Here is a 26,703-nt window from a genome sequence, read left to right on the forward strand (position 1 = left end):
TATGAACATAACATTTAAAAGGTTTTAAGAACTTACAATTTTCTGAACAGTGGAACATATCTGCTTCTGGCAGCACAAATTCCTTCATTTGTGGATGCTTAAAAGGGAGAGTTATGATTTCTACCCTGAACAGCAGAGATGCCTCCCCTGAAATCGTTAGAAGTGAGAGAAGACTCTCTGCAGACAGGGGAGCTGATAGATTAAGAAATATTTATGGGACTGTGATACAATCAGTCAGAGCCTAGTAAGCTGTAGAAGAAGCCACAAATAACATAGTTAGGATCTTTAAAATAAATCACTTTTGACTAGAAATTCTGAGAGTCAAAGATGGTAGAAAGCTAGAACAGGAGCTAAAAGGCCTGAGAGACTTAGTAATTTAAAATTCACAGAAGTTGAAGTCTCTGAAAATCTTCTGTCATAAAACATTATATTTCTTACATAGTGGCTGGTTTAGATCCATCTATGGTGCAGAGATCTCCTGGAGCAAGGCAAACACCCACCTTTTTTTGTGCATTTTTCCTACAAGCTAGTTTCCAGAGAAGGAGTGAGACGATGTGAAGATGTTCAGGGATTTCCAGTATTTCTAGAATAGAGCAATGAGAAGATCAGGGAAATCTACTCAGACAACGAGACCTGAAACCATTAAAACAAGGCAAAGTATTAAAAGCAACCTAAGCTCAGTGTGACCAATTTTCTCCTTTTACACATGCTGTTAGAGTATATGGATTTAAAGCCAAACTCCAGGGACTTGAAATAGATGGCCAAAGCTTGCCTGACAGGAAAAGGCTACCTGACGAGGAAAACTGAGTTTTCAGAACAAAGTCAGTCCACCGCTGTGAGTAATATGGCCCAAGTAGATCTTGGAATGAATTTCTTTCTTTGGGAGAGCAGACAATGGACTTACATTAAATAATACAGGGGCCTGTTGAGTTGTTCAAGGATTCTGTTTCCTCGCTGATGCAGCCATAAATAAGAATATTAAAAATCCAGATGTTGATTTTTGATTATTAAACAGCTATCCTACGAGAGTACTAATGTAATATATCAGCTTACTTTGACATGTTTTAGAAAGAAAGGTGCCATTTCTGATCACATTCAAAATTGTTGAGGAATTTTAACCTCATACACCCAACGACTAGTTATAGCTGCTGCTTTTCAGGAGTAAACACGTAAATATGTTCTCTAACAACATAGAAATCTGTAAAATGGAAACTGATACAAGAATTATAAATAGTTAATAAGACTGTGCACCTAGGTTGAGCTTTAGAGACTAGACTGTGTAGTAATATGGGGCGGCAGGGCTGCGTCCCCCACACCCGGCCGCCCACATGGCTAGCTTAAGCCCCGAAATAATTACACGGACACTGTATTCTTTTAAGCACTGCTTGGCCCTTTAGCTCTAGCACTTACAGGCTAATTCTCACATCCCAATCAACCCATCTCTAATAATCTGTGAGAACCAGTCTTACCGGGAAGATTCTAGCCTAGTCCATCCTGGGTCGGAGCTTCATCCCGGGAGCGGGGCATGGCGTCTCTCTCTGAGGCGTCTGCTCCCGAGAGAGCTGTGGAGTCTCTGAGCTCACTTCCTCTTCCTACCAGCATTTTGTTCTGTTTACTCCTCCCACCTATCCTCTAACCAATAAAATGGGCCAGGGCAGTGCCTTTATTAGCCAATGACCTTCCTCCATCATTTCCCCTTTTTCGGTTTAAACAAAAAAAAAGGCTTTAACATAGCAAAATTACATATAACAAAACAGTTATCAAGTAAAAGTTATAATAATCCTTATCATAACTAAGGAAAAATATAACTAACTATTCTTAACTCCATCAAAGACTCAAGAAAGATACAATACTACCTAAGCAAACAAGAAAAAAGCAACTTTTAAAACTCTAGACATGACAGAGACATCTTGCTGCCTGGACAGTCACCCAAGGTTCCTCTGTACCGTTGGGGTATCCATCTTCAGCCTTCAGGCCCATGGTATCCAGCAGACATTTCCATAAAGCAGGAAAATTCAAAGTCAGTTCAGTCACTATATGTTGTGTCCTGCAGAATGTCTCGCAGACTCTTTCATGAATCAGGACCCCCAAAAGATCATTTCACCTTAGGCAAGTTCAGTAGTCCTTTCTCTGTGGGTTCTCTGTGTCCAGTTTATGCAATAGTCCAGGTAAGAGCAGTTTCTTGCCCAAATGGCTATCAAACTCCATAAGCATCCTCTTCGATGCCCATCTTCCTCTTGAAGTAGATTGGTGCTGCCAGGAGCAGAGTGTTTCATTGTCATGAAAAGTCCTAAGTTATTAAAACATTTAAAATGCCATATTCTATAATCTTTGAAAAATATGAAGAATGCCTATCTAAAATATATCTACGCACATCTAGAAAATATTAACTAACATGACTACAAACTTTACTATTATCGATTATCCATTAACAACCTATATTTCTTAATTATACCGTACATATTTAAATGAACTACACAATCACAATACCTTAATCAAAATCAGAAACACTTATATATATAACAAAATTGACCGTAAATCTCTATCAATAAAGCAAAATCTATACTAATGCAAATTATTCATATCTATATCATATCCCCCTTTAAATGTAAAAGAACATTTATAAACATTTTTTGGGAATTTGGGCGCAGGTATTTCTCTCCAAACTGCTTCCTGCTGAATGGGGGCGTCGTTAATTTGGTCTTTCATGGTATAACCTGTGTGCTAGTTTCATCTCAGTTGGCAGTTGAGCGAAGCAATTTTTTGAAGGCGTTCACACCAACCCTTCAGGAGGGCGTGGTCCATCATACCAAATCGGAATAGAAGAAATGAACAGCGTCTCATCCTCTGTGAAAACAAAATAAGAAACTCCTTTCCAAAGTATCATGTCTTTAGATCCAAATTTCAAATTTAAGGCATTTTCAAAATATCTATGTTGGATTAGGTCAGCAGCATTTATAAATAAATATCTTTTAGCATCTGTTGCTCCTTCCTCAGCGTTTAAATTATTTAAAGAGAGCATAATAGCATACAGTATCAAGATTCTCTGTGTATTTTCCATCTTATTACACCTTTGTTTTAACCTCTATTTCATTTATTTTTACTTTTAACTTTTTGCTTTTTGAGACAGGTTCTCTGTATCTTTGACCTGAAGTAACTCTGTAGACCAGGCTGTCTTTGAACTCTCAGAGATCCGCCTGTCTCTGCCTCCCAGGCATTCGGGATTAAAGGTGTATGCTACTACACCTTGAACTCACAGAGATCTGTTTGCCTCTGCCTTCTAGGTACTGGGATTAAAGGCGTGTGCTACCACACACAACAACTCTCTTCCTTTTTTTTTTGTTACTTTTAAGAACTTTAAATTTTAGTCTGCATATATTTTTAACACACTTTAAACCATTCAAAAATTTTCTCTGTCTTTGAATCTCTCTTTACTGTATATCTCTCTTTTTCTGACCACATGAATCTTTAATTTACCAAGCAATCTCAGTAGGACTAAAGGCGTGGCTTTGCCAGCTAGATCCAGTCCATTCCTTAGCTTTCCAGCCTCATGGCGGATATACAGGCTGTAGCCATGTTTACTGCAACAACTGTGTGGCATTTCAAGGTCCCTGCCAGCAAGTGAGCTACAACAGACAACACTCACGTCCTCTCTTGGTAGCTGGCCCTCCTGCCTCAAACGGTCAGAGTTTGCCCTGGCAGGACAGCCCAGAAAGCCAGCATTTTTAAATGGCGCAGCTTTTTTCCTGCTAAGGCTGAAAACCGAAAAGCATGCGTTCAGCTTTTCGTCAACACCGTTTAAGTGTTTCGTGGCAGGACCTCTTAATGAGCTGCAGGCTTTGCAGCTAAAGCTGAGTCAGGAAGCCTCTCTTAGATGAGGCGCTTGCTTGCCTCTAGCAAGCAGAGTAGAACCGAGAAATTGCTGCTACCAAGAAACCAGGCACAATGCTTTCATTTTGTTCTAGAATTACTTCCCAAGCTGTCTCAGGCTTTATGTGGAAGCAGTTGTCCACGTGGGCGCCATATGTAGTAATATGGGGCGGCAGGGCTGCGTCCCCCACACCCGGCCGCCCACATGGCTAGCTTAAGCCCCGAAATAATTACACGGACACTGTATTCTTTTAAGCACTGCTTGGCCCTTTAGCTCTAGCACTTACAGGCTAATTCTCACATCCCAATCAACCCATCTCTAATAATCTGTGAGAACCAGTCTTACCGGGAAGATTCTAGCCTAGTCCATCCTGGGTCGGAGCTTCATCCCGGGAGCGGGGCATGGCGTCTCTCTCTGAGGCGTCTGCTCCCGAGAGAGCTGTGGAGTCTCTGAGCTCACTTCCTCTTCCTACCAGCATTTTGTTCTGTTTACTCCTCCCACCTATCCTCTAACCAATAAAATGGGCCAGGGCAGTGCCTTTATTAGCCAATGACCTTCCTCCATCAAGACTGGATTAATTTCTCATTAAGGTATGGACCAAATGGTACCTATAAAATGTACTAGAATTAATAGATTGATTTTTACCATGCCTTTTGTTCCAAAATATTTCTAAAGATTTTCATGTAGTGTTCCATTGGCCAATTAAAGGACCAAATTGGGAGATATCATAGATAAGTGTTGCCTTAGGGAATGGCAAACAGTGTAATATTATGCAATATATGTGTAGTTCATGCAATACAAAATATTCTAAATATCTTCAACTAGTTTACATTATCCATTACGGATCCTGTTTGTCCATGAAAAATGAAGGAATTTGCATGCAATTCTTGGACAGCTTCAGCAGAACCTTTCCCTTATGGGTAGTTCATTTCCCACAGAAAATACAAATGCAACCACCTTTCCCAACCAGGACATATATTTCATCCTAAAGAAATTAAGACTCAGTATTTGATAATTGGGATCAATAGTTTGAAAACTTTGAAGGAGTGTCAGAAATGACTGGTAAATATTCAGTGAATGTGCCTATTTTAAAATTGTCTACTGAAAATCTTGAGCAATTTAGTGACATTCTTTTTTTTTAACTTTTTTTTTATTGAGAAAAGAGAAAAAAAAAAACAAATTTCCTCCTCCTCCCAGCCTCCCGTTTCCCTCCCCCTCTTCCCACCCTTCTCCCCCTCCCCCCACTCCTCTCCCCCTCCCTCTCCAGCCCAAAGATCAGTCAGATTTCCCTGCCCTGTGGTAAGTCCTAGGTCCTCCCCCCTCCGTGCATTTCTAGGAAGGTGAACATCCAAACTGGCTAGGCTCCCACAAAGCCAGCACATTACGTAGGTTCAAAACCCCGTGCCATTGTCCTTGGGTTCTCATCAGCCCTCATTGTTCGCCATGCTCAGAGAGTCCAGTTATATCCCATGCTTTTTCAGTCACAGTCCAGCTTGCCTTGGTGAGCTCCCAATAGATCAGCTCCACTGTCTCAGTGGGTGGGTGCTCCCCTCGTGGTCCCGACTTCTTTGCTCATGTTCTCCCTCTTTCTGCTCCTCATCGGGACCTTGGGAGCTCAGTCCAGTGCTCCAGTGTGGGTCTCTGTCTCTGTCTCCATCCATCACCAGATGAAGGTTCTATGATGATATGCAAGATATTCGTCAGTATTGCTCTAGGATAGGGTCATTTCAGGTTCCCCATCCTCAGCTGCCCAAGGAACTAACTGGGGACCTCGGCTTGGGTATCTGGGAGCCACTCTAGGTTCAAGTCTCTTGCCAACCCTAAGGTGGCTCCCTTAACTAAGAACCGTGCTTCCGTGCTCCCCCATCCAACCTTCCTTCATCCCAATCCTCCCCCTTTCCCAAGCTCCCCCCCATTCTCCCCCTCTCCCCCCTCTCTCCCCATTTCCCCTTACCCCCATCCCACCCTACCCCCAAGATCTCAATTTTCTCCCCGGCAATTTTGTCTACTTCCCATAGCCAAGAGGACAACTATATGCTTTTCCTTTGGTTCACCTTCTTACTTAGCCTCTTTGGGATCACCAAGTGTAGACTCCGTGACCCTTGTTTATGGCTAGAAAGAAGTGACTCAATTATCCCAGGTTTATATTGAAACTTGGGGTCAAATGTTGACTCAGGTGAGCATTTCTTTGCCTTTTTGAATACACAATTTCAATAAATAAATAAATAAACAAATAAATGACTGTGAGTTATCCTTCAGTCACGACATATTCACTGCATCATGCACTTTTTATTCTAAATTTTCTAAATGTGAATTCCCACAAGCATTATACCATGCATAGATTTTGGCATGATGGTGTAGAAGAGAATTTTGTTAAAAGCAAATGAAAAGACCATTGCAATGGATTATGGACAGGACAAAACCATGCTATAATATAGGGTCAAGTGCATGTGAGCTCATGTGTGTGTATGTGTGTGTGTGTGTTTTTACAGGAAGAAAGTGAACCACAATACCTTACTGAAAGTTTGGTGTAATTGATTGACCAGAAGATTACAAGACTAGATGATATTGGAGCTGCTAGTGCTCACCAAGTAGTAATGGATTGAGATTGCTGAAATTGTGTTTTTGAAACTCTGATGATAATAATGGATACACATCATTGCCACAACGTGTATAGAGTGTGAGTTTATATGTATGCATTTCTATTTGCAAAAAAATAATTTTAATAAGCAGTTGTATTTATTCATACCTTTTGTAGTTCATATATTTTATTGATCACGTTGAGTGACAATTGTTCCAGGGAAATGCTACTTACTCGTCCCAGGCATCCTGCTCACTTAACCCCAAAATAATAAAACAGAAATTATATTAATTAAAACACTTCTTAACCCACTTGCTCTAGCCACTAATCAGCTAACTCCCATATCTTGATTTAATTCATTTCTATCAATCTCTATATTGCTACATGGCAGTGGCTTACTGGGAAAGAGATTCAGTATGTCTGAATCTGGTGGCTCCGTGGCAGCTCTCTCCTCTGCTTTTTTCTCGATTCCTATCTAAGGCATCTATTTCCCCTGCCTATCTAAGTTCTGCCCTATCAAAAGGCCTAGGCAGTTTTTTTTTTATTGACTAACCAATGAAAGCAACATGTAAACAGAAGTCCCTCCTACACCAATATGTATGTATTTTACATAAAAATTATGTCATAATAAGGATATTTTCTTAATAGGAATGTTATCTTGTAAACCAGTATGAAAGTGCAAAAATTAAAAAATGGTATCTAAAAATGGCATGATAATTTAGTAACAATTTGATGTTTTCATTTGGAAAAACACAATATACCTATTATTTTTAGAATTTCACAATTGTCTGCATGCTTCTATTAGTGTTTTACATATGTGTACATCTTTTGACATTGATTTCAGAGTAATAGTCTTAACGTGTTGAAATGTTTTGAGGTACTTTTATATGAACATTTAATTTTTTATAAAATTCACCACAATGTGTTCTCTAGATTTTCCCTGTAATCACCAATATCAATACTCCAGCCTCAGGACATTTATCTATTCTCTCTTTTCAGTGACATCGGATTTCAGGGAAAATGTGTGTGTGTGTGTTTGTGTGTGTGTGTGTGTGTGTTTATGTGTGTCTTTTTTGTTATGGGGCATTCTTCTAGCACATGGGCATCATTTCAATGCTAGCATACATGAGAAAATCTATCATTTCAATTTGTCATTTCTATAAATAATTTAAGCCATTTTGATAATATTTTGCATTCATAAAGTTCCTCAGCATACAGTAGAACATTCTCTAGATTTTATAATGAAGCAATTAAATATAAAAACTTACACAATGGAAATTCAATAATAAAAGTGTACATATACATAAATACCAATCAATTACTATTTTTATGTGCTAGTAAAATAGGATGCAACAGCGTGAACTGTGGCATATGTGGTATAAAATCATGCAAGTAAATCTTACAGATTTCTTCATTCATGCTCCATGTCCTGGGAAACTTGATAATGTTAATATACCAGTTTTCTTCACATGTATATATTATAAAAATATCCAGTTGTTCATATTTCAAATTACCAGTTCAATGAGAGATCCCTCTATGAGTCTGTTAATTTTCAAATATAAAAGCAGAAAATAACATAAGGGTTATTATTAAAAGCTGACATTGATGTTTTTAAATGTAAGTAACTACTCTATTACTTTCTTTCCTCTGATTGTATTTTTGCATTTGTACAGATTCTACAATTGTAGCCTGCCTCCTGAAGTAAAACCGTAGGATCACTACACTATCTGCTGTTTTATATACTCCACAATACATCAAATAAGAGCAACATTCAGAGTCTCCCATACAATAACACTTAGAAATAAATAAAATTAAGTTTTACAGTTTATCTTAAAAATAAGTTATTTAAATAATTGTTTACAGTATTAGGATCTGAGAGTCAGTCTATTAAACCAAGAATATAGCTAAATTTCTATAATCATCCTAAAATGTTAATGTCAAAACCGCAAATAACAGCAGTATAACATATTGAGGCAAAATGTGTGATTTTTCCAGCTACTTCAAATGTCATAAATTGACAAAATTTAGCTCTTCAGAGGTTATTCCATGTTTCATATGTATAGACATGTCTAAATTTTCACACATAGCTTCTCTTAGATATGCAAATATATAATTGACAAAAGGAAAAATTTGCAAAATGCAAAAATCAATCAAATTCCCTATTGTTAGGGTGATAGTGGTAAGAGAATCATAAACTTCTTCTGCAACATTTCTGAAAGAATTAATTTTCCAAAATTCTCATAAATATTTATCCCTAGACCCACAGGAAACATTGACTCTAAGTTCCAGAAAAAAAAAAGGATAAAATTGGGGTATTAAAGGGCAAAATTATAGAAATCTTAAATGTCCATTAAAATTAAATGAAAGCAAAGAAACAATGAAAAATGTTTAGCATAATGACATCCCTCCAGGAAATGTCACAAAGATGGAAAACTCTCTACAATTAACACAATTAGGAGAAAACCACTAACAAATGTTGAAGGCTAAGAAAAAATAATTATTTTCAACTGTACAGTAATATTGATAGGCCTTTGTATTAAAAAAGTCAATGTTAAATCGGTTCTATAAAATCACAAGAGTGTGTATTCAGTATGGAATTCTGGTGTATAAAATCATATCTGCACAATAAAATATAATAATTTTTGTGGGATACTTACTGCTTCCTGATTCAGTTTTGCACATCATGTTGTGCTTGACTCCTCATGCTCTTCTGATCTCTCACATACTAACTCTGCACGGATTTATTGCTCCATTTTTCCCATGGTTTGAACATTCTGACTTTTCTTCTTGTTGCACTTAGGGACTTTATGCCTGACCATTAGAACATAGTTACGTTGTCTAGTAAGATGCCTAGTTACCCATGTAAAAAAGGAGAATTTGCTCCTTTCCCTTACCCTTTATTTACCTGGATTCTTCTCTTGAATAAACAAGTCTTGATGAGAATCCTGTCTTGCCTCCATCTCCGGTATCTCTTGTCCCAACTATTCTCACTTCCCCTCGAGGGACTCTGTTGACTTTCAGGTGGGCAAGGGTAGAGTGGTGCCCAAAGTGTGTCTGGAACAAGGGAGATTCAGTGAAGAAGCTGTTCAGAGAGGCCCATATAAAGTGAAGTATAAATAAGAGGAAGAAAAACACAGGAACCTGCTGTGTCTTCTAAACCTCAGAAAGCAGAACAGTGATCACAGGACAAACAATTACTTAGCATGAAATGAGACATGCATTCAAGGTGTGAGGGGTAAATACTAAAATTAAAGTATAGGTTTTTTGAGTATATTAAAGATGTTTTATAGATGAGAAAAAATGATAGAGGGTCAGAGAGGCTCTTAAAGATTACTGTTAAGCATTTACCAAGAACTGTTCCTATAACTGTCTTTTTTACTAGAATTAATAGTTTTTTTTTTATTTTAGAGGTATTATGATTTTGTAGTGGGCAATGTTATTGGGATAGAAGAGAAAGTATTATTAAAAGATAAGTTGTACATAATGCATAAAAAGGAGCCTAAATATTTGCAATGGCAAATATGTTTTTTTTTTTAATTTGAGAAGGCTCAAATTGATGCAGTCAGCAACAATCCTCTGCTAAGGGAAATTATTTTTTCTATGTTAACAGGTAAGTGGAACTTGTGATAATCCTAATTAGCAGGCTCATACCCCAGTTGAAATACATGAATAATTGAGAGAAATGGGCATGGAAACATGGGAGCATCTTCGCTCCATGGGAGAGAATGATGGTTCGTGGATTAAAGCTATCCAGAAATATAATGAGCCTTACATTGAATTCCTAGTTCGACTAAAACAAGCAATAGAAAGAACTGTAATTGGAGAAGAAGCAAAGAAATGACTTCTGAAAAGGCCAAGCATATAAAAATGCCAAGGTGTGTTATAATGAGCTATGCTATCAGTTCAGGAAACATGAAATATTAAAAGTTATAGGAATGTATGAAAAGATATTCAATCTGAAAGAAAAGTGCAATTGGCTTCTGAAACTATGGCCACCATTTAGTATAATTTGTAAATTAAAATAAAAATTTTAAAGATTTAAAATACTTTGGATATTGGAAAATCAGTCTCTAATCAAAAAAGATCAGACAAATGTAAAATTAGTTAAAGAGCATATTTAAAAGGCCTTTTTGAATAGGTTATAACCTATAATCACCTGCAAAATGTCTGAAGTTCGGACATTTGAAAATTTGGAAATGCTCGAAGGGATCATTGGTATCCTTTTCCTTTGTTAAAGATGACATTGGACATTTACATGCTAATCATCTACATGTTCAAGATAAAATTCCATTTAGATATTATAATCATACTTTTCTTGGACAGCACAGTAGAGGGTGCCTGAACTGGCTTTATCCTATAGCCACACTGATGAATATCTTGCATATCACCATAGAACCTCGTCTGGCAATGGATGGAGATAGAGACAGAGACCCACATTGGAGGACTTGTACTGAGATCCCAAGGTCCAAATGAGGAGAAAAAGGAGGGAGAACATGAGCAAGATAGTCAGGACCTTGAGGGGTGCACCCATCCATTGAGACTGTGGACTGATCTAATAGGAGGTCACCAAGGCCAGTTGGACTGGGACTGATGGAGCATGTGGTCAAACAAGACTCTCTGAATGTGGCTGAAATGAGAGCTGACTGAGAAGCCAAGGACAATGGCACTGGGTTTTGATTCTACTGCATGTACTGCTTTGTGGGAGCGTAGTTTATTTGGATGCTCACCTACCTAGACCGTGATTGAGGGAGGATAACGTTGGAGGTCCCACAAGGCATGAAACTCTGACTGCTCTTTGGACTGGAAAGGGTGGGTGAAGGGGGTGGAAGGAAGGGAATGGAAATGGGAGGAGGAAAGGAGGTGGAATTTTATAATAAAAAGTAAAAAATTCCATTTTGATTAATTAATCATACTTTCAAGTCCGTTACATTTTAAAACAACAAATTGCAATTTTTAAAAGGAAGATTTGGTAAGGAATAAATATGAAATATTTGGAAGAAAAATTGCAACTTTATATTAATACATAGTAAATTTCTTAAATCTGCCCTGAAGGGATATTCTAATTAGAGTAGAGCAATATTTTGCTCATACTCCTAATGTTGAATTAGCAGAAAAATTGCCATAAATACTGAATTGCAGCCTTCATTTCTAATGGAGAAAGGGAGAGGGTATGGTTTTGGTAGTTCAGGATGAGTGACAATTATGACTCCTGAAGTAGACATTCCAATATTGGCCATGATAAAATTATACTCATGGAAGTGACCTCAACAATACTGATCTTCACCACGATCACCAACTTGGGGTTAGGTGAAATCTCTTGTGCTCTATAGTCAGATGATTATCCAGCAGTCCAAAAGACCAGTTACAGCTGAATATTTTTTCTGGCCGTATGTGCTCTGTTAATTGTCTCTTTTATTCAGGGATCAGCTCTAAATAATTGTGCTTATGTCTCTTTTACACCTATGTTTAAGCCTGTCTTTTGGGGAGATACTGATGTTTTAGAGTATATCACTGTAAGTATCCTCTCTCCTCCTTGGAATGACTTGACTTATCTGAATAATTTTGATGGGACCTCTTATAATTTTACTTATATGGATGATAGAAAGCCAAAAAGCTTTGGAAGTGGTCTTTGCTTATAAGTGGGATTACATCATTGGTTACAACCTGGAATTAAAATTTGCAGATCTCGTACTCATCTTCAAAGGCTTTCCGAATGGTAAATTAATCAGACCTGGTACAATTATAATAATTCATAATGAATTATGATATCCTGTATGACCAGAATTTACATATTGTGGTTAAAATATCAGCAATTTATTTGGAAGACTTGTTTGGGCAAACTTGGCAAAATAATTCAAAATGAATAGATCCATTGATGCCCATATTTTCAATTTATTAACACTTGTTCTGAATGGAATATTATCACTTGTGATTTGCTTAATGTTACCAGGTTGAATTGAGTCAAGAACGAATTGATAACTGGAAGACATCTTCTGTCATGGAGAGATGGAGGAATCAGTGATAATCACATTCCTTAATCACAGAGGCTACTGCAATTTAGAAGATTGTGGCTACCTTAAACTTGTTCAGCTTTTAAATGGCTCATTTATTGCAACACAAGTATCTGCTTCTACTTTTAATTTTCACTTACTTTAAGTAGTAATGTTACTGCCTCTGTACCACTACCACATGCATTTTTGTTGGAAGAATTAATTTTACAACTGGAATTAATTTTGTGAATGTTAATTGTATTTATATATTAATTCCACTTTTAAGTTTAATCCTCATAATCAATCACTTATGATATTACAACAGTATACACATATTTGGCTGCCAGTAACTTGGGTCATTCTTGGGCTCAAAATCCTCTAGATAATATTGTAGAATTCTTCAAAAAGATATTGAAAAGATAAAGCACATGTTTGGTTTAATAATAGTTGTCATTCTTAATCTTACTGCTGTTTTTGCTACTACTTCTGTGGCTGGTTTATAGTTTATAGAGACAGAGAATTTTGACCAATATGAGTACTCCAGCCTCATGTCATTTTGCTGTTCTCTCTTTTCAGTGACATCTGACATCAGGGAAAATGTGAGAGTGTGTGTGTGTGTGTGTGTGTGTGTGTGTGTGTGTGTGTGTGTTTTGATATGGGCATTCTTCTAGTACATAGGCATCATTTCAAAGCTACCAACCTGAGAAAATCTATCTTTCCTCTTACATCATTTCTGTAAATAATATAAGACATTCTGATAATATTTTGAATTCATATTGTTCCTCATAATACAGTAGAACATTCTCTGTTTTTTGTAGTGAAACAATTACATAAACAAATTTATATAGTTTAAACTCAATAATACAAGTGTACATATACATAAATACCAATAAATTACTATTTGCATGTGTAACTAAAATAAGATGCCACAGACTTGAAATTTGCCACATGTGGTATGAAAACAGGCAAGTAAGTCTCAGATCTCCTGTATTCACTGCATATGCTTAATATCCTGAGAAAACATGATAATGTTTGTATATTAGTTTTTTCTCATGTATGTATTAGAAATAGATCCAGTAGTTAATATTTCAAATACTATTCCATGGACAGAGACCTTTATGAATCTGTGGATTTTTTGAACATAAAAGTAGAAAATAACATAAGGGTTATTATTTATAGTACACACTGATATTTTTATTTGTAAGTAACTATTCTACTACATTCTTTACTCTAATTGTATTATTGGCATTCTTACAGATTCAACAATTTTTGTCTGACTCCTAAACTGAAACCATAAGATGACTAAAGTGTCTGTGCGGTTTTTATATAATCCACACATATATCAAAGAAGAACAACATTCAGGAGACACTCATACAAATCTAGAAATTTAATAAAATAAAGTTTTACTGTTTATCTTATAAATAAGATATTTAATCAATATTTTACACTGTTAGGATCTGATTGTCAGTCTCTTAAACCATTAATATAGCTATAATTTCTAATAATCATCCTATTATGTTATGGTCAAACCCACAACTAACAGGAGAACCAAATGCCTAGGTAAAATGCATGATTTTTTCAGCTAATTCAAATGTCATTATTTGTCAAAATTTATCTTCAGAGGGTATTATTGGTTACATATGTATAGACATGTCCAAATTTCTAATATTTGATAATTTAGAACTGTAGCTATAGAATTGAAAGAAAGAACAATTTGCCAATTTCAACAATTGAGCCTACTTTATATTGTAAGTGATAAACACAATCAGAAATTTCATATATGTATATTTTATAGATGGCAGAAATATTGTTACAGATTGAAATGGAGGCTCTTGATTCCAAAGTACCAATGTTTTCCAGTCTCAACATTACTAGCAGATATACACATTTAGAATCTGAGATGAACTGAGATGAACAAGATAAGTTCTGAACATTTAATGGATATAAATCAAGGTACAAAATAACAAAGATATCTATTGTGTTAATGATTTTGAAGGGAAGTATGTAATACTTCCCTGACATCACCAATAAACACTGGATTTTAAAAAGCATATGGTGTCTGATTTCCTAATTGGGAATGAGCAAAAAGTGAGAAAATATCAAGTACAAGAGTATTTATATGCAAATACACAAAAACTATGTCAATGAAAACAGCAAATTTGAGATTGTGAGAACCTTAAAAGAAATAGGATGATAAGAAGTAGGTGTACTCTTATAAACAGTATTATAATTCAGAGGCTTTGGTGATAGGTAGGGTAGTACTTTTATATGTTACTGCATAATATTATCAATGATTCAGTTTTCATGAGAAAAGAACAACACTGTCATTCCAATTTTCACAATGAAATTCAGAGAAAAGAGGAAAGGGCATGACTCCTTCTGACACTGTCATATACTAAAACATTAAGGGAATAATTTTTTTTGCCAATGCTGCAGTGTTCAAGACAGAGATAGTGGTGCCACAACTTTAAGCAGAAGGAGAGGTTTCAGAAGCAGGGATGGACATGATGCACATACCATAACAGGTGACTCCAAACAGTAATACTGGAATATACCAGTACCTGACTGCTAATTATCCTGGGTTTTTTGTCATATAGGGGCAGTCTGCCGTGTCTGGGAAATGTACATTCAGATTTCAGCTATAAATATTTGCAGCTGCGAGCTGGCATATAGCCAGAACCTGATTAGGAAGGATACGCTATGCTTACAATATTATTAGCTCTCCTTGCCTGGGAATCCTCTGAATAAGTGTGTGCATTCAAATTTTCCCGGGAACAGTGACGAGAATGATCTCAATTCCACCAATAGGAACAAAGCCTGTGGTAACCTTGGAGATCTGCAGCAGAGCTGCGGACTCATTTCTCGCCCCCATCTCAACGTTTGCTCCGGCAGAAAAAGATGAAAGTGAAAGTAGATGGCAGGAAATAATGTAGTTTACCTAGGACCAGAATCCCAATATCAAAAGGGAAATCATTATGAGGTAAGTAGGAGGTGATCACGTATCTGAATTCTTGGGTCTATATCCTGCCTATCTACCTGAAATTTCCATTTCTCCCTGTTGACGGCTGATTGTGATTCTGTGCTGCCGATTGCAGCTTCCTGGTATCACATTCAGAATTGCCATGTCAGAGTCCCGAAACACTTATTGCAGAATCTCACACTTGAAATTTTCAGATTCCCAGGTGCCTGAGGCTATTTGCCAACATAGCAATTATCTTACTGAGGTTTCCAATGGTGCATAAGATCAGTACATTTCAGTGTTTTCGTGTATAGACTTTCTATGAAAATCATCTTTTCAGAAAATAAATAATTTACAGCTAACCTTGGAATCGCAGATTATGCGGCTGAATCAGTGGCTTCAGACTGGAGCGCATTTCCTGCACTGCAAACAGAATCAGGTGACTCTCACAAATTCCTTGCTTTTCCAATTGCTTCTGTATCCTGCAGGTCTCTGAGAAACATTTTCTTCTCTGGTGTTTTTTACAGTGAGGCTTTGACTAAAGGCCAGCTTTGAGCAGGACTTTAGTCAAAGCCCCACTGGCAAAATTCCTCAGGGCAGTCCTTTTTATGCCATGTAGGAACCAATAAGCAGAGAGATCTCATAACAAGGACCGGAAAGCACAAGACTGCATTCATCTTGATGATCTCATCCAGAGCTGATGAGTCATCTGTGTCTCTCTCCTTACCTTCTATTGTGAAAAGAATCAGAGCAATTGACAGGGGAACAGAGGATAAAATGTATTTTACCCTGCATTTTGCCTCCAATTAACAGCCAACTAAATTGGTAAAATGTAACAGGTTGAGCCAGCTGGCAGATGGTTTTCCCTTGAATATACCTATATACATGGGAGCCTTCAGTCCTCTCTGAGGATTTTTTGATTGTGAATCTGTGCTGCCAATGTATCTGGCTTCGGAATCCTTGTGATTTTTTTCTATGTTTTTAGGTGTGGTTTTTATGCAGTCAAATTATAATAAATATGCTACATATAATATGATATTATTAATTATATACAAATAAAAATGCTATTATAACTTTTCATGTAGTTTAATAATAATACACAATATATTTAAGTTCATTAGATGGCTATATGAGGAATTGGGGACTGTAGAAAAAATGTAGATTTTAAATCTTCTCTCATATAGACCCAAGTATAATATAGTAGCTCACAATATCTTAGTGATAAGGAAATGAATTCAGTGTAATTGATTTCAGAAAAAAAATAATTATATTTAAATTGTTAACATTTGTGTCTGTTTGTTTTAAAGCTTATAGCTTTTTGGACATGTACATTTGCATATAGCATCCTTCATTTTTTTGTTTCTTGCATGCAAACAATATACATAATTATTCTTTAAATAATAATTCATAATTATATATTTAAAAAAAACAACTGGATTTGAAATATTAGAAGTTTTCTCTAAATACCATAAACAAAATTAAAAATTATATATATATATATATATATATTAAAAACAGATTTTATTTAAGGAAGTTGTATGTCCACCAGTTTCAAGCCATCTATTGTTACATCTATTTCATGGCAAGCCACTCTGAAAATTTGTCCTTCCTTAAGGCATGCTAGGATTTTTTGACACTGCATAAACTACAAGAATAATGCAGGCAATAGATTGAAACTAGAAAACTCCATCCTGAGTGCATTAACACAGATCAGAATAATGAGGATTGTTTGTAGCCAATCATCGGTGAACACCAAATAAAGCAAACCAATAGCCCCCAATGCCAGAGAAACTAAGTAACAAGGGGAGCATAAGGGGAACAAACATTCATCCTTTGACTGCACAAGTCTATTCCCCAGAGCATGTGGGGCACTGAAGACATCCACTAGGAGCTTGGCAAAACTGGCCTTTGTGCAAATAACTCCCCATGTGCTGACACTGGAAAAAGTTATCAAATTATACCATGAAAATCAGTTTTTTATCTTAACAAATGTTATTTTCAACCTCTAATGCAATGGTAAATATCACAGCACTTTACACCAATATTACTCATGCAGTTCAAAGAGCTAAAAATTACACCTTATTAATACCTACTACTTGCCATTATTCTTGGACGTAAAAATACTTCATGCCATATGTATATGCAATTTATATCCTAAAGAAAAGGATATCTTAATTGAAGACAGCATATCATAAGGAGTAGATCTTTCGGCAGATAATGATGGCTTGTATCCTAAAGCCCTGGCTTGAAATAAGCAATCAGAAACTATATTATATACAATAATGTCTGGCCAATAGCTTAAGAGTATTGCCTGCTTACGCCTATATCCTAAAATAACGCACTTCTCCGAATCTGTGGACCAGCATGAGGTCGTGGCTTACTGGCAAATTTCAGCAGATGCCAGGAATGGTATCTGTTTCTGGCAGCAGATTCATGACTTCTCAGTGACTCTTCCTAATTTTTCTATATAGCTCCTTCAGGCTTTCTTTACTCTGCTAAGACATTGGTGGATTCAGCTTACTTATTAACAAATAGCAATACAAGGTATTCACAGATTATATCATCTCCGAAATCAGCTTCCCTTTTCTTTCTAAATAAAAGAGAAAGATTTAATTTTAACATACTAATATTGCATATAAAAACAGTTATCCAGCAATAATCACAGTTATGATATTCATATGTATCTTATATTTTATCATAACTAAGGAAAACTATAATTATAACTATTTATTCTTTTTATAGTACTTAACAATTTATTTCCTGAGTATCCTCTTGTTATAATGAGGAAGAAAGATCCCCTCTGGTGATCCGTGTGTTTGCTGGGATGCTCTTACACTCGAAAATGTAGATTTTATCCTTCCAGCAACTCAGCCTCCATAAGCTTTGTGATCCTATGTTGTATCATTGCAAAAAGGATTGATTGCAAAAATAAGTCTTCATCTTGATGGAAGAATGTTGTTCAAGGTATTGTTCAGCCCCTTTTTTTCTGTGACTTTTGTTCAGGAGTCCATAACGATGTCATACAATTAGACGGGTGACTTCCTGCCTTTTCAGTGAATGCTTGTCTTTCTTACATTATCTTTTAGGTCCCTTATCATCTCAATAAAGACCTCTGTGAGTATCCTGAGATAGCTAATCTAAATAGTACATGATCACTTGCACATCTCAAATTCATGAACTTCATTGTAGCTACAAAGTTTTGTTGGCCATTCCAGGGAATGTTCACAGCCTCTGTTGATTAAGACAAAGGGATTTCTAGATTTATCACACCAGTCACAGAAGAGGAAAGAATTCTTTGGATTCTAATTTGAATGCATATGCTTCAATTAAGCAGAAGCATAAGGAAGTAAGTACTGTGAGACCTCATAGGTGTGGTGATCATTTTAACATCACTCTGTGCTCTTTCTGCTTTGTGTTGCATCAGCAGTAATATAGGAGATCATCACCATTACTGTGGTGATATTTTTATATCCTCAAAGGGAAGGAGAGAAGCCATTTCAGTTTTATATATATCTTATGGCTAAAAATATGTTGGCAATATTAAGACCAAATCATTTCCACAAGGTACATTTCCTCATAAAGTTGTACAAGAAGGTATGTCATGTAACGAGTAACATTTTTCTGCTCTGGTTCTATTTTTCTCTGACATCTATCTCTATGAAACAAAAGAGGAGACAAGATAAAGATTTGCATTAATGAAATGAGGTACAAATTTACTAATTCAGTTGACACATTGCCAACACAGAGAGCACATTTCATCACAGTAATTAGATTTGACAGGGGCATATTCTACAGAAAATGTATCCAATTAGAAACAGAGTAAGTACACCAATGATAGAAAGAAGATGATCATGTGCGAACCATGGGAGGGGAATGTGTGGACAGGTAGCCTATGTTATATAAAGTACAGAACTAGACCCTCTTGTTAAACAGAAACATGTCATACTCAATGATGACAAGCTTTGGGTCAATGCAAACATACAGGCTTTTGCTAGCATAGCATATACAGCAACAGACAGGTAAGAAACTTAAGATGTATTAAATGGAAAAATACAGGTACATAATGAAAGAATAAAATAAGTAAAAGAGTGAAAAGAAACATGGCAAAACAAAGGCAACATCCATTTTGCTAATCTGGGACCTCCAAGAGCAGAAACAGCACAAAAAAAAAAAAAACAGAATTACAACAAGAAAAACTTGCAGTGGTTAACAATATTTTAAAAGGAGTATAAAGCTTGGAAGTCAATGCTTCAAGGGAATACCTGATTCAGAGAGGCTCAGATCTCATATGGAGGGTTCTGGTTTTGAAGTGTTCTGAGTTAAAACATTCATCGTAGATTATTCTGTGGAATCAGAATATGCTGGAAAAGAGAGAACAGAGGCAGAAAAAAATGAGATAATAGAAACATTACAGGATACAACAACAAAAAATCGTCTCATCCAAAAGCCCAGCATGAACAGGAGAATGAGAAATAATAGCAAAAGGACAATTTTTTGTTCTCTACAAGACTGAAAAGATTTCTACATTCTTTTTTTCTGAAAATGTACTTCAGCTTAACAAAAAAAGTGTGATCACATATTAACCCCTCAAATTTAGGTGAGGAGATATGTATTTCTTCCTAATTAGCGTTCTTAACTCTGAAACAGTAAGAAAGTGCCAGAGTAGGAAACCAGCGATTTCTGTTACAAACTTTACTGAACCCACCAATTTCTGAGTCTAGACTGCATCAAACATGAATTTATTGTTCCATTCTCTGTTTGTTTGTTTGTTTGCATTGCTTAATTTTAAGTCACAAAAATATCGCAATATATGCTCATTGAAACAAAAAAGTGTAACACAGAAGTTTATATACCATTGCATGTACTTCAATATCTTGCCACTCCACAAATTTTCCAATTGGTAGACGATGGTTTAGATGGTTTGCATTCAGATAACATGCCTGACAATGAATATGATACTGATGTGTTTATAATTAGAAGGTTCTTCATAGACTTCAGCATGACATTTTGTAACTTTATTTGAAATAGTACTAAATGTTTTTCTGTTTTTACCAAATTTTACCTATTTGTTATAATTCTTGTATTAATTTATCAGGTCTTTAAAGACATTTATCTTTATATTTAGCATTCCTGATCATTCTTATTCTTTAAGTTAAAACTGTGGATTATTGCATGTTATGAAATGCTTACCCAATATTTCAAGAAATTAATAATGTGGAGTTTATTATTTAATCTATTACTCTTCAGTAAATATTGTTTTTTGGCGACAAATCTTTTCCAACTGTTGTCAAATAATGGGAAAAAGATTAAGGATTTTATCCCTTATTTTTGGTGGTCATAATATCTTAAAAAAAATATATGGCTAGATAGTATCATTGTTTCTTTTAGCCACATGTAATATCACTTTGTGGTTCTCAACTGGAAGATTGCCCCATCAAGAGCTCTTCAAAATGTTTGCTTCCATTTGATATGAGGAACAAAGCAGGTTCAGTAAATTGTTATTTGGTGCCAGGTTTTACCATGGTGACTTATATAACTTCGAACAAACTTCATCAAACTGCTGAAAATAAGAGAAAATATGAAAGGAAACAAAACAAACACTAACATTATGTGCAGAAAAACCTAGTAAACAACTGTAAGTCCCATAAGAATCAGGAGGTTAGACAGTGGAACAGAATGATGAAATGCTAAACAACCAAACAAAACAGGCTAATGTGAGCAATCAAAGATAATAAGTACAAAAATCTAACAATCTAAAATGCAGTCAGAGAAAATAGCCTTCAAAGGCAAAGGTCAAATAAGTGATGTAAATAGCAGAAAGTATTGTCAACAATATTTTATACCAAAAAAGCTAAAGGTATTTTTCTGTTTGCAAAGATAATACTCATTGAAAGTAAGTGGTCTACAGGAAAGAAAAGTTAGAATAAGTTGTAAAGTGCCAATATTGTCAACTCACTAAATTATAGTAGGAGAGTTAAATTATTATTTTTTTTGGATTTTTTCGAGACATGGTTTCTCTGTGGTTTTGGAGCCTGTCCTGCAACTAGCTCTTATAGATCAGGCTGGTCTCGAACTCACAGAGATCCGCCAGCCTCTGCCTCCCGAGTGCTGGGATTAAAGACGTGCGCCACCACCGCCCGGCGACAGTAAAATTATTAAGTTCAAAGGTGTGGTGATATTTTGCTTTTGTTCTAAAAAAATAAAGCTTGCCTTAAGATCAGAGAGCAGAGCTAGCTACTAATTAACCATAGAGGTCTGGAGGCCTGTAGAGACAGAAAGGATGGAGAGAGGAAAATAAGGTAGGAGGAGGTAGGAGATCAGCCTCTTTTGCTTCTGAGGTGTTAGCAAGGTAAGAGTTAATTGTGACTTGCTGCTTTGTCTCTCTGATCTTCAGCATTTACCCTATGTCTGGCACCGAGTTTTTATCATTAATTCCAAATAGAAATCATGCAACACAAAGAAACAGGCTTGCAGAAAACTCCCTGTTTATCTGGCTCTTAAAAATCTTTCCAACACTACCATCAGACTTTCAAATTTTACCTGAGCTTTAGCTCAGATAGTATTTTGTAGATGTATTTATGGGGACTGCACTCCATAACACTTTTTTAGCCTATTTATTTATTTATTTATTTATTATTTCCATCTCATCCCATCCTCCCATTTCCCTCCAGCTTCCCCTACTCACCCTCCCCCTCCCTCTCCTGACATAAGAGAAGTCAGGGTGCCCAGCTTTGTAGGAAGTCCAAGCCCCCCTACAATCAGATCTGGGAAGGTGTGCATCCAAACAGACTAGGCTCCCCAAAAAATCAGTACATGCAGTAGAATCAAAATCCAATGTCATTATCATTGGCTTCTCAGTTAATCCTTATTGTCAGCCACATTAAGAGAGTCTACTTTGATTACTTGCTCGTTCAGAGCCTGTCCAGCTGGTCTTGGTGAGCTCTCATTAGAACAGGCCCACTGTCTGTGTGGGTAGATGCACCCCTCAGAGGCCTGACTTCCTTACTCATTTTCTCCCTCTGTTGTGGAGAGTCTTCTGTTTTGTATTAATTTCATTGGTTAAATAAAGAGACTGGCTTGGTCCTTTGATAAGACAGAAAATTAGGTAGGCAGAGTAAACAGAACAGAATGCTGGGAGAAAGAAGCCAAGTCAAGCAGTCTCCATGATTTTCCCACCAGACACAGATGCAGGTTAAGTTCTCCCTGGTAAGCCACACCTCGTGGGGCTACACAAAATATCAGAAATGTGTTGAGGGGGTGGCTGGGCCACGTCCCCGGCACCCAGCTGCCTGCATGGCTTATGCCCCAAAATAATTACGCAGAAACTGTATTCTTTTAAACACTGTTTGGCCCATTATTTCCAGCCTCTTATTGGCTAGCTCTTACATATTGATTTATCCCATTTCTAATAATCTGTATAGCCCACGAGGTGGCTTACCAGGGAAGATCTTAACCTGCTGCTGTTTTGGATGGGAAATCATGGCGACTGACTGACTCAGCTTCTTTCTCCCAGCATTCTGTTCTGTTTACTCCACCTACCCAATTTTCCGTCCTATTAAAGGCCAAGCAGTTTTCTTTATTAACCTACCAATGTAACAACAGAGAAAAAGATGACCCTCCTTCATCAGAAATTGGTTAGATCAATACGTAAGAGTTAGCCAATAAGTGGCTAGAATTAATGGGCCAAGCAGTGTTTAAATGAATACGGTTTCCATGTAATTATTTCGGGGCATAAGCTAGCCAGGCAGCTGGGAGCCGGATGGATCACAGCCCTCAGCACATACAACATCCCTCCTTCTGCTCGTCATCTGGGATCTGGGAGCTCAGTTCAGTGCCCCAATTTGGGTCTCAGTTTCTATCTCTATCCCTGTCCAGATGAAGTTTCTATGGTGATAGGCAAGATATTCATCAGTGTTGCTATTGGAGAAGGCGAGTTCAGGTACCCTCACCTCTGCTGCCCACAGACCTAGCTGGGGAAATAATCTTGGACACCTGTGAACCCCTCTAGAGCCAAGACTCTTGCCAACCCTAAAATGGCTTCCTTAGTTAAGATATCTTCTTCACTGCTCCTGCAATAAAAAATATCACAGATGAATAAAAAATATTCATGACCTTCCAAAACACCAACCTTTTTTTTTTCTAAATAAAAGAGAAAGATTAACTTTGACATAATGAAATCTCTTATAAAAAAACTGGTCTAGCAAGAATCACAGTTCTTTTTTTTTCGGGGGGGGGTTTCGATAGAGGGTTTCTCTGTGGCTTTGGAGCCTGTCCTAGAACTAGCTCTTGTAGACCAGGCTGGTCTCAAACCCACAGAGAACCGCCTGCCTCTGCCTCCCGATTGCTGGGATTAAAGGCATGCGCCAACATCGCCCGGCAAGAATCACAGTTCTTATATTCATATGTATCTTATATTTAATCATAACTAGGGAAAACTATAATTAATTATAACTATTTATTCCTCAACTCCATGAATGTCTCCAAAAGGAGATCACATTACCTATGTTAACAGGAATTCCATTGTATGAAATTTCCAAAACTCTAGAATTAAGAAAGTCATCTGACTGCCTGAACAGTCATCCAAGGATATTATGTAACTTTATAGGCACCTATATTCATCTTACTGGCCCATAGTTCCTTGCAGACTTTATCAAGAAATTCCAAAGACAGTTCCCCCTATAATGGCAGTTTGTCAGTCACTTTCTTCTATGTCCTGCAGATTGACTTACAGACCCTTTCATAAAGCAGGATCTGTTAAATTCTTCTCTCACCTTCTCGAGGCAACTTTAGCAGACATTTCTCTGTGGGTCCAGCATGTCTAATATTGTATAATTAATACAAGATATCATTAAGCAGTCCAGGCAAAAACAGTTTCTTGCCCAAATGGCTAGCAAACTCCATTAGGAGCCTGCTAGATGCCCATCTTCCTCTTGAAGTAATTGATGCTACCAGGAGCAGATGAGTATGTGTCGCAAAGTCATGAAAAGTCCTAAGTTTTGAAAACATTTAAATATCATATTTGTTAAACTTTGAGAAGCTCAAATAATAACTATCCATCTGAAATATATCTCTGTAACTATAGAAAAGCTAAGTAACCTGACAACAAACTTGACTCTTATAGATGACACTATATTAACATATGTTTCAAAATTATACATTCTATTTTAAACTAGCTGCACAATACAAAACCTTAATCAGGAGCAGCAACATATACATACATATATATATATATATATATATATGTAATTTATAATATATATAAATAACTAATTTATTAAATTTTTATTAATAAACCAAAATCTATACCAATGCATATCTCGATTGTGTATCATGCATTAAATGTAACCAAATTTTATAAAAAAATTTTTTGGTCATACCTCTTTCCTAACTTCTTCCTGCTGTTTATTGGGCTAAGTATTTGGAGGAGTTTATTTAGATCTTTAAGTGCATCTTTTTCCCTAGAATCACATTTATCTTGAGAAATCCACAGGTTTCCATTCTCTTTGCAAAGGAAGTATAAGCTCTTTTCCAAAGCAAATATCCTTACCTATAACCAAATTTTTAAGTCAAGATAAGTTTAATGCACACATTTTGTTTAGATTAGCACTACATACTATGAAATGTCTTTCTGTACTTAACTAATTAACAGTCAAAAATAATCTACAATAATATACATGAGCCAGTCTCCCTGTGTATTTTCATCTTTATATGACTTATTTTTCTTTACTCATTTAATCTATGACTGTCTATACTCTGTCTATTTAAATACTTTATTTACTTTCAATGAGTTGTTTCTTTTTATTGCTATAACTGTTTTCTGACCAGAAGCTTTTTAAATGCTAAGTGGAAAAGGCTAGGATTAACTCTGCCATATTGCCTGTCAGTTCCATTCAATCAAACATGTTGAAGGCATGTATACTGCCTTTGAGAACTTTGTCTCAGATCCAGATACAGGCTTGTGTCTCATCAGATATGTGTTGCCATTAAGTAAATTGTAGAACTCTGCTCACAAACTCCAGATAAATGTTCTGCAGCCAGACCACCAGAAAGAGTTATAGTTGATCCTGAAACTAACATGACTCAGGATGCTTTCTTAATAAGTCTTGAAGATTTTATGCTACCACTGAGTCAGGAAGCATTCTCTGAAATAAAAAAAAATCATTCCTCTGCTTGTTGCTAGCAAACAGAGCCCACCCAAGAAAAATGCTACTACCAAAAAACCTATGTGTAAACCTATCCTTTTTATCTAGCTTTCCTTTTTCATCGTTCTCAGGTTTTGATGGATATAGTTGACATGTAGGTAGTTCATTCCACCATGACCATCCTGACTTAAATAATAACTCAGAAACTTTATTCTTTGAGTACTATTTGGCCAGTTGCTTACTCTATGTGTGTTGTAGCTTGCTATTTTATCCTAAATTAAGTAGTATTCATAAATCTGTTCATTAGTTCAATAACTTACTGGAAAAGTTTTGGCAGGTTGCTGTTGAGGCATTTGCCTCTTGCAGCAGCTACTTGGCTTCTCCTGGAATCTGTCTACTCACTCTGTCATTTCTTTCAGCCAGGCTTTACTCTGTAAAGACATAGGTTGAAGGCCTTTTTTTAATTAACAAAAGTCAATAAAACCAACTCAAAGCATGCATCACCTCTCACTTCAGGAGAACATATTAAAGAGAAAAAAATAAGGTTCGGAAATAAGAACTCCAACAAAAAAAAACTAAAAAAATTAATTAAAAATCCAAAATTGTGTAAGCACAGTGACATGAGAAATTTTAATGCCCACACAGCTACAAACACTCTCAAATTCCCACACATAGCAGGAAAGTCATGAAAAAAAATTCATGCAAAATCAGAAAAGATCAGCTTTTACTGTACAATAATATTGATAGTTTGAAAATTCAAAATGATAAGCTAACATGGTTACATATAATCCATACATTCCTTACACAATTTTTGGTAGTTGTGTATATATTTGTGTATTCAAAAAATGTAAAATAACTTCACATAATTATTGTATTATTTGATATTTTCCAATGCACATATTTTACTGAAAGTAGCAGGAAAAATTGTGAAGTAATATAAATACTGTACTTACACATTATATTCTAAACTACATAAAGCAATTGTACCAATTAATAAATGAATTATATATATGTATGTATATATATATGTATATATGAGGAAACACATATAAATATATGCAATACATAAACTTACATAAATATTTGAAAGGAACTAAAAATATCACAGTACATTTGGTGAGATATTTTGAAGAGTGTACCTCCTATAATATGAAAGAAT

At 36.1% G+C, this 26,703-nt stretch overlaps 2 long non-coding RNA genes across 2 annotated transcripts in view; both read right to left on the reverse strand.

Annotated features, from left to right (window-relative positions):
- Window positions 1-509: 509 nt before the first annotated feature.
- Window positions 510-23,397, reverse strand: LOC121449360. The gene is made up of 7 exons (XR_005974517.1): window positions 23,352-23,397; window positions 19,665-19,763; window positions 9,358-9,506; window positions 9,110-9,263; window positions 7,856-7,994; window positions 6,621-6,707; window positions 510-583 (listed from the first exon to the last, which is right to left on the reverse strand). It is a non-coding gene; the product is annotated as an uncharacterized LOC121449360 (long non-coding RNA).
- Window positions 23,398-24,016: 619 nt separating this feature from the next.
- Window positions 24,017-26,703, reverse strand: part of LOC121449366 — a 42,778-nt gene continuing 40,091 nt past the window's right edge. The window contains exons 7-9 of the long non-coding RNA XR_005974521.1: window positions 25,865-25,975; window positions 24,780-24,949; window positions 24,017-24,391 (exon numbers count right to left, since the gene is read on the reverse strand). This is a non-coding gene — a long non-coding RNA (uncharacterized LOC121449366). The remainder of the gene's footprint in view (window positions 24,392-24,779; window positions 24,950-25,864; window positions 25,976-26,703) is intronic.

Source organism: Microtus oregoni, unplaced genomic scaffold (genome assembly GCF_018167655.1).
Source record: "Microtus oregoni isolate MIOR12 unplaced genomic scaffold, Mior012 000000F_ref0000247, whole genome shotgun sequence".
NCBI lineage: Eukaryota > Metazoa > Chordata > Mammalia > Rodentia > Cricetidae > Microtus > Microtus oregoni.